We start from the raw sequence: 9,020 nt of genomic DNA on the forward strand, positions 1-9,020 counted from the left end.
TCAGCAAATTCTTGGTTTACGGATGCTTCTGCCAAGCGAGAAGGAAAGGTGTGGAAATATAAGGCTGTAGCCCTCCACACCTCCTCAGGTGAAGGAATTATCACAGAGGGGGAAGGCAGCGCCCAAGTTGGTGAGCTGATAGCTGTTTGGAGTGTTTTCCAATGTGAGGCACAGAATACTTCTCCTGTCTGTATCTACACCGATTCCTATGCTGTGTTTAAGGGATGGACTGAGTGGCTTCCTTTTTGGCAGCGAAATGATTGGGAAGTTAACAGAATAACGTGAAACCAACAAGAAAAAGGAAAAGGACAAGAAAAAAGAAAATAAAGAAAAAGAAAGCAACAAGAAATAGAAACAGAAAGCAAAAGATATAAAAATAATGAAAGCAAGAAAGCAGGGAAGGAAGGAAGGAAGGAAGGAAGGAAGGAAGGAAGGAAGGAAGGAAGGAAGGAAGGAAGGAAGGAAGGAAGGAAGGAATTGCGGAAGGAAGGAAGGAAGGAAGGAAGGAAGGAAGGAAGGAAGGAAGGAAGGAAGGAAGGAAAACAATGTAAGTTCTGAATAAAACAAAAAAAAAGGTAAATAACTGAGTTCTCTTTAAAAAATATCAATTCCCTCTGAATCCAAAGTTGCAGAAGACTTTTCACTCCACATTTGAGTTTTGTTTTCATCTCTCCTACTTTTTCTGGTTCTTTTCTTTTTTCTCTTGTTTTTAATAGATAACACCTGCTAGGAAAGGAATGCAGAGCAAAATGAGACCCATTTCTGGCAGGCAATGAAAGTGTCGGCTCCTGGTCTGGTTCCTTTTGTGTGGATCCCTCATCTCTGTGGCACGGGGGGAATAGCAGTGCTGGGAGCCAGCAGCGGGCTCAGGAGCGTCCCGCTCTGGCAGCTCTGAGCAGGTGGCACATGTCCTGCTCTCCTGCTGCCCTCCAAAGCACAGAATGCGTGGGCAAGTTCAGGCACAGCTCTGGGCACAGCCAGCATGGCCTGGGCACGGGAACAGGGGGCAAAGCGGGCGGGATCCTTCTGCAGCTGCCTGGTGGTTTCTGGTTTCTCTGCCCAGAGTGCCAGGATGTTCTTAAGAGGTGCTTGTCCATGCAGCCCTTGGCCAGGCCGTCCTTGGAAGAGCTCTTCAGTGAGCCTTGGCTGCAGGGTGTTCATGTGCCCTAGAGGATGGCAGAGAGCCACGGGCACAGTGTGATCCAGGGGCCTGGCAGGTAACAGCCCCACCCATCTCTTGGCAGTCAGTGGCAAAGCAAAGCAGACTATTTTGTCCTGCCTGTAGCTCTGAGCAGGGAGCATCAGAAGGGAACACGCAGCTCTTGGGCTGCAGCTGAGCTGGAGGCCTGCTCTGGCAAGCACTGGTGGCCACCATCGCCCCTGGATTTGCTTGTCTGGTTCACTGATGGCTGGGCCCTGGGCAGAACCCTGAGAGCCTGGTGTGGCCCCAAGGAAGGAGAAGGAGCCCCTGGAGAAGCTGTAGCAGGTGGGGCTGCTGCTGCTGGAGACACCAAGGATGAGCTCAAGGATGACAACCTCTTCCTGGAGCTGGCCAGCGGCAGCTGAAGATGATGGCCTTTGATTCTGGCACCTTCTCCAAAGACACGCTCCACGCCCAGTGTGCAGGTGAGTCCAGAGCCAGGGCGATGCTGCCAGAGCTGGGCATGGCACGGCCTGGCCGGGCACCAAAGGTTCCCCCTTTGCTGGGGCGGCTGCAGCCAATTCTTCAGTGGCTGCCAAGCTGCTTTTGGGCTCTGGGTAGTTGCTGAGGAGGTGGATGTGCCATGGCTGGCTGCAGGCTGGGCACATGTCCTGCCCTGCTGCTCTGCTCCCAAAGGCAGCAATGCTGGGCAGCTTTGGGCCCAGCTCTGAGCACGGCCAGCACGGCCTGGGCACTGTGGGCGGCTGGGACAAGGGGACAGGAGGCTTCAGCTGACGGGTGGGTTCTGGTTTCTCTCCTCGCAGCCGGGCTCTGCCGATGCTGAGGCTGCTCCGGGCTCTGCCAGGGCTCTGCTGGGGCTCAGCCCCGGGCACAGCTGGGCCCACTCTCCCCTCACAGGGCTCTGACAGCTTTGCATCAGACGAGCCCCTTGCGAGCACAGCGACGGAGCTTTCTGCTTTTGGAGGTGAGTGAGACTCTCGTGCAGGCCAAGAGATTGCAGTCAGGGACACACATCCCACTGGCAGGAACCCAAACTCTCCACAGTCGCAGCTGAACGCCTGGATCTGCACAGGGTGTTCTGTCTGTCCCACTCTTCCTTCCTTTTGGGCTGGAATTGTGCCACTGCACTTTCTTCCTCCTCTGGAAGTGCTGGCGAGTGGGCCGTGTTCCTGAGGCAGTGCAGCCTGGAGCTGATGGATGAAGAATTGCCCTTCTCCAGTGCCAAACCAGAGCAAAAAGCCCTGAGTGGGACTTTGCGTCTTTAAGAACCCCCTGACAATTTTAGAGGGAATGTGCAGCTCATTGGCAGGGTGAGAAGGAAGGGCATCTTCTCCATGAGTTGGGGTGGGACAGAGTTTAGATTGCCAGTCCTGCTCAGAGCTGGCAGGGCACAATCAATTTCCTATTGCTTCAACCACAATTTAAAATAACAATGTTGGAAACAAAGCCCAAAATCTTGAAAAAAGGACTGCTGAGGTCAGTAAGATGGATCAATGTCATCAGCATATTTACAAATACCTGTGTTGTCGTTTTGAAAAGAGCAGTTACCTCTTAATCCAGAGTTACAAAAGATTTTTCACTCCACATTTGGGTTTTGGTTTTATGTTTCATAATATTTTCTGGTTTTTATCTTTTTTGTTTTTCTATTAATTAAACAGAAAATATGTCCTAAGTGATGGAGCAGCACTGCTGAACATGGGGACATGCAGAGGGAGCAGAAGCAGCTGCCTTTGTCTCCCTGCAGCTCCAAGGCCCAATCTCTGAGCAGACAGGGCTGGCAGAGACTCGCAGGCTCCCTGTTTGCTGTGCTGCCCCACTTGTGAGCGGCCCAGCTTTGCGTGAGGCACAGGGAGAACAAGGGGCAGCTCCCTGCCAGCCCCACAGCCCAGGGAGCCCTTGGGCCCCGGGGCTTGGGGCACTGTCAGCACCCGCTGCTCCAGCGCCCGCTCCTGCTGGCACTGACAGCAACACCCAAACTGTGCCTGATCCTGAGGTGTAGATACCAAAATGCTGCTAGCAAGGATTTTCTTGCTATTTTCTAAGTCTGTGAGAGACTTTTCTCTCTCACTGAAGACGTAGCAGAGTTATGTAAACAACCAAGCCACCTGCAACCTTGAAAAGCCTTGTTTATGGTATAGTAGGAAAATATTTTGACAACGGATGTTTTAGGATTTTAGCCAATCACCCCAAGGGGTGGCTGGTCCTTTGTCCAATTAGACTATGAAGAAAAAAGTCTATAAAAGAGTTTGTAAAATAATTAAATGAATAAATCTCACTGCACAATTCCTGCCTGCTGGATCTCTCTCCTCCTCCTCCTCCCTATGGCTGCGGGACACGGTGATACACCCTAGGGCCCAGGCCTGTGGTAGTACTGAGGGAGCAGCAGCAGGGCCTGGATCCGATCCCTGACTCTGGGGCCCACAGCAGCAGCAGCAAATGGAGCTGACTTTCAGCACAGCCCCTGCCGCTGTTCCCTCCTGTTGGCAGCGGTGTCACAGCAGCCTGGGACACCTGGGAGCCCTCAGTGCCAGCAGGGACTGGAGGTGGCAGCCCTGGGCTCCTGGAGGGTGGGCAAGGAGCAGAGGTGGGCACTCTCTGTCCATGTGGAGCTTCCAGGTGGAAAAGGCTGCGGTGAGCAGGCAGCTCCAAGGGCAGAGAAAGGAGGGTCTCGAACACTGGATCTGCGCCAGTGCCACAGCCCTGGGCAGCAGCCACCGAGCCCCAGGGGCACAGAGGGCACAGCAAGAGGGACAAAAGCAGTCAAGGGCAGAGACTGGGAAGGGCGAGAGCTGGGAGCAGGAACAGCTGCTTCATTGCACTCTTGGAGAAAGCTCTTGGCTGTTTCAAAGCGCTGAAAGGCGTGAAGGGCACAGAGGAGGCCACAGCAAACAATGCTCCTGTTTTCACAGCCTCCCCTCTCCGTGTGCCAGAAGGAATTGGATGAACTGTATTCTTCTCTCCGAGTCGTCTCGTTCAGCATGGGCAGCTCAGCACCAGGAGCTGAAGGAGCTGAAGCCTTAGGACACAAGAGCTGAGCAAGAGGAGACTTTTAGACCAAAATAATGCTGCTACCATGGGCCTGGCTGAATGCAGCAGACAGAATCCTGGAATTACAGAATCCTTCCTGTTGGAAAAGACCTCTGAGCTCATCGAGTCCAACCATTAACCCAGCACAGTCAAGCCCAGCACTAAACCACGTCCCTGAAGTGCCAAGGCCTGAACAAGAGGCCTGACTGAGGCCTGAACAACAGCCCCTGAGCCAAAGGTGACCTCTGGATGAACCTTCCAACCAAAGGTTATCTTTGTATCTGCTCATTAATGAAATTTGCATGATCATTAGCATTGTGATAGATGTATCTGCTCATTAGTGAAACATGTATTGACCTTTCTGTGTTTAGAAGCTGGATAAGGCCATGAAATCCGACATCTGGCCTTGTTTGGGGCTGTATGGTCAAAGTCAGCTCCCTTGGCTCCTCCTTGAGCCCTGGCCAGGCTTAGGAGGAAGCCAAGAGGAGGATGAAAGCAGATGTTCCCGCACTGGAAGTGCTGTCAGTTTGTTTCTGCAGCACTGTCAAAGCTGGGCCCTCTCCCAGCGGGGTTGGAGCCTCAGCTGTGGCTGGAGGCAGCTGCAGGAATTCCCAGTGTCCGGGAGTGGCTCTCCAGTCCTTGGCTGGGACAGCTTCCCCCAGCTGATGGGTGGCTCTGGGTGATGGTAAAGTCTGAGGGGAACTGGGGCTGGATCTTGGTTAATCACTGCAGGCAATCTTTGGCACTGATGGTTGGGGGCATTGCTGAGCTGCTCCTGCTGTGATTCTTTGCTACTGATTATGTGCTTTGCTGAGCTTATGCTTTTGTGACTTTTTGCAGATTTGCATTCTATAAATTACACAGTTCCTTCAGTTGGTGTTTGTGTCTTTGGTGCTGACCCTGCCCACCAGCAAAACAGGGCCCCATCCTGCCTGAGTGTTACCTGGGAAGACAAAAACCCTCACTCCAAATGTTCCCCCTTCCTCCTTGTCCCCCCACTTTATACACTGGCCATGATGTCCTGTGGTCTGGGATATGCCTGGGGTCAGTTGGGGTCACCTGTCCTGGCTGTGACCCCTGCCAAGCTCCCCCGCACCCCCAGCCCCTCGCCAGCGTGGCCGGACGAGGGGCAGGAAAGGCCTTGGCTCTGTGCAAGCTCAGCAAGAACAAAACCATCTCAGTGTGAGCAACGCTGTGCTCAGCACAGAGCCAAACACAGCCCCAGAGAAAGGCCTGGCAAGGAAATTCCCTCTGGCCCAGCCCACAGCAGCACCCCATGGCCACCCACCATCACCACAGCTCCACAAGTTCCTTTCCATGCCCCTGGCCCTGGCCACGGGACCTTGGGCTGGTGGCCACGGCAGCCGCCTGTGGCCCAGGGCTCCGTGCCCGTGTCCATGGCAGCAGTGCCCGGCCACGGGCCCTGAGTGCAGGTGACCGTGCCAATGCCCACGGCAGCGGGGCCAAGCGTTGGTGTCCGTGGCACCAAAGTGAGGAACGGGTCCCTGTGGCCGCTGCCGTGGCACCTGAGGGCATCAGCGAGTGTCACTGCAATTGTAGCTGGCACCAGCCCCGGCACCGCTCTGTCCTGAGGGCTGCCATGGCAGCCGAGGGCAGCCACAGCTCTGCGGGCAAGTGGCCACGGAGCCTGACTGCAGCAATGGGTCCTGGGGGGGTTTCCAAGGGAACTGGAACTGCTGAGGGTTGCCATGGCATCCAACCCCCTGGGATGTCACACAGCCACCCTGGGATGTCACACAAATATCTGCGATGTCACAACCACTCAGTGATGTCATAGTCCACTCTATGATGTCAGACGTCTGCCCTCTGATAGCCATATCTGCGATGTCACAGCTCACTCTGTGATGTCACACAGCCACCCTGTGATGTCATAGCCACTCTGTGATGTCACACCACCTGTGATGTCACAGTCCTCTCTGTGACATCACACAGCTGCTCCGTGATGTCATAGTAGACTCTATGATGTCATAAAGCCACCCTGTGATGTCACAACCCACTCTGCGATGTCACAACTGTGCACTGTGATGTCACACCAGCACCCTGTGATGTCATAGCCTGCTCTGTGATGTCACAGCCTGCTAGATGATATCTGCCCTATGGTGTCAGAGCCCAATCTGTGATGTCACAGTACCACTCTGTGATGTCATAGAGCTGCTCCATCATGTCACAGTAGACTCTCTGATGTCATACAGACACCCTGTGACACCTCTTCTGGGATGGCCCAGCCCTCTCTGTGACATCACACCAATACCCTGTGATGTCACAGCACCACTCTCTGATGTCACAGCACCACTCTGTGATGTCACAGAGCTGCTCCATGATGTCACAGTAGACTCTATGATGTCATACAGCCACCCTGTGATGTCACAACCCACTCTGTGATGTCACAGCCTCTTCTGGGATGGCCCAGCCCTCTCTGTGACATCACACCAATACCCTGTGATGTCACAGCCCACTCTGTGATGTCACACAGCCCCTTTCTGACATCACAGCTGCTCTGTGGTTCTGTGACACAGGCACAGAGGTGTTACCAAAACTTCAGTGAAACAAAACTTCCTCAGCACCAGCGCAGCACGAAGCAGCAGCATTCTTTATTGGGCCGGATGCACGAGGGGAGAGCCCCTCCCAAAGTCGTGTGTGCCGAGTTCAGGAATGTTCCTGTTTGCAGACTGTGTTTCACAGACACATTCCCAGATTGTCCCACAAGAAACACACACACGATCATCATTGCCCCAAAATCATTGCAGATTTCCCCCACCCCTTTGCACATCCCTTCTTCTGCCCTGGGGGTCTCTTTGGGGGTCCCTGGTGGTCGCTGACCCCAAAGCCAGCCTGACTGCCCGGTGAACTGGTGAAAGTTGGCACACCTGGGCTGGTTGCTGCCTACAGAATCAGCCTTGGGCGGTTCCATGGCCAGTGGCTTTTGGAGAAGAAGCATTGCATGAACCTACCAGGTGCAAACGGTTTTTCATCTGGCAAATTTCCCCCCCTTGGAGGGCTGTGAAGCTTCTCTTCCCTTCAAGCCTTCGTAAGCCTCACTCTGCTCCTTTACTCACATCCCACGAGTTCCTCAGCTGCTTTCACAACCATGTTCTTTACACAGCTCAAAGCAAGTGTCATAAGCACAAGTATTGCTGTGATCCCAGTTAGACTTTGCAAAAGTGAGGCCAACCATCAGTCAGGGAAAATCCAAGTCCTTTAAATATTTTATCCAAACAGTTACTGTCTAACCCTCCCCTTAATTCCCTGCTGGATGCAGCAGCCGATTTTATCCTCTCTACCCGATCATCCAACCCAGCATCACATTTGGAATGTGCACACAACAAGTGCTGCTGTTTCAGTTCAAGAATCCACACACTCCCTGTCCATGTAGCAGCAATAGGGCTAAAGCCAATCTGCTCTGGAAGGTCATTTTAGCTGTGGCTGGCAATTGTTCCTTTATTTCAGCAAACCCCAAAGGAGCTGCATTCCCTAAAGTTCCCATCTGCAGAGCCCAGTGGTGTGTGGCTGCTCTGTTCCTAAAGGCAGATCTTTGCGGAGCAGAGATGGATTCTAAAATCCATCCCGCTGTAGTTCCCGCACTGGGATGTTTCCCAGTTCCATCCCCTTTAACCTTTCCCCACAGTCGGGTTCCCGGTGGTGACTCCTTGCACGAGGGACGGAACGTTCATACCCCCAGTGTCCATGGTGCTCCTGATTCTCCCAGGGGCAAACGTGTGCTCCAAATTCCATCACTTCCCACCCATCCTGGGGCTCCTAAGGATCTGACCGTGTCCTGCTGACGCTCTGTGCCTCTCCAAGGCTCGTTGTTTGTTGGCTGAGCCCAGGTGTCACTGAGAAAGGCAGAATCATTTCTACAAACACAGCCCAGCCTCAGAGCCTGGGCCACAGCCAGGAGCCGCTGGACCTCAGCATTCCAAACAGCTCAAGTGTCTGTCCCAGGGCAATCCCACTTTTCCTTTGTCCTGGGATCCTTTGGCCTTGACCTTGTTAAATCAGGCTATTTTATACCCACCTGTAAGGGGTCCTGTGGGAGGCCTGGGCTCCCTTCCCAGCCCAGAAACCCCTCAACTGGCTGGAAACATTCCCAGAGTCCTGTCTGAGGGCGATTCCATACTGCTGGAATTTGACAGCCCCAGGGGGTATCAGTGCAATCTGTCAGCTGATAAGTATTTCCTGAGGTAATTTCCAGATCTGGTTTGGAAATGTTACAATTCTCAGCAGTATTGTTCTGATGTGTCCATGGTAAGGAATATTCTCCTTCCATCCCTGTCCAGGTGCCCTGGGTGCTATTTCCTTCCCACACGTGTTCCCAGATTTTTGTCAAATTGCTGACTGAAGCTCCCCATGGAACTGGATTTTCTGCAGAGGTTGGTGTTGGCAAACAAGCTGTTACAGGGGTTACATTCTGTCATCTGCCAACATCTTGCACTGACTTTGAAAACCGCATTTCCCTTCCCAGAAGTCAGGAACATCGTTTCTATTATTATTATAAGTACACAATTATTGATCATCTTCATCTAGATCCAATAAATAGTATCCCCTTAGAAAATCATATTCAATACATAAAACAATAGGATTTATGTCAAAACCCCAAACTCCAAGGTGTCAGTCAGTCTTGTTTCTGCTGTGTTTAATGTGGGCTCGCTGGTTTTACCCACGTGATGAACCCCGAGTTTGATTCCTTCTACCTTGAGTGCAGGGTAGGTTACCAGGAGGACTTGAGATGGTCCCTTCCACTTTGGCTGCATTGTTCCAAAATTCCAGGTTCTGATGCACACCGGATCTCCTGGTTGGAAAGGATGTACAG

At 52.9% G+C, this 9,020-nt stretch overlaps 1 long non-coding RNA gene across 1 annotated transcript; it reads left to right on the forward strand.

The window, feature by feature from the left end:
- The first annotated feature begins 1,325 nt into the window (after window positions 1-1,325).
- On the forward strand, window positions 1,326-4,162 carry LOC125317600. Its single transcript, XR_007200127.1, has 3 exons — window positions 1,326-1,626; window positions 1,966-2,126; window positions 4,072-4,162. It is a non-coding gene; the product is annotated as an uncharacterized LOC125317600 (long non-coding RNA).
- The last annotated feature ends 4,858 nt before the right edge of the window (window positions 4,163-9,020 follow it).

Source organism: Corvus hawaiiensis, chromosome 27, assembly GCF_020740725.1.
Source record: "Corvus hawaiiensis isolate bCorHaw1 chromosome 27, bCorHaw1.pri.cur, whole genome shotgun sequence".
Lineage (NCBI taxonomy): Eukaryota > Metazoa > Chordata > Aves > Passeriformes > Corvidae > Corvus > Corvus hawaiiensis.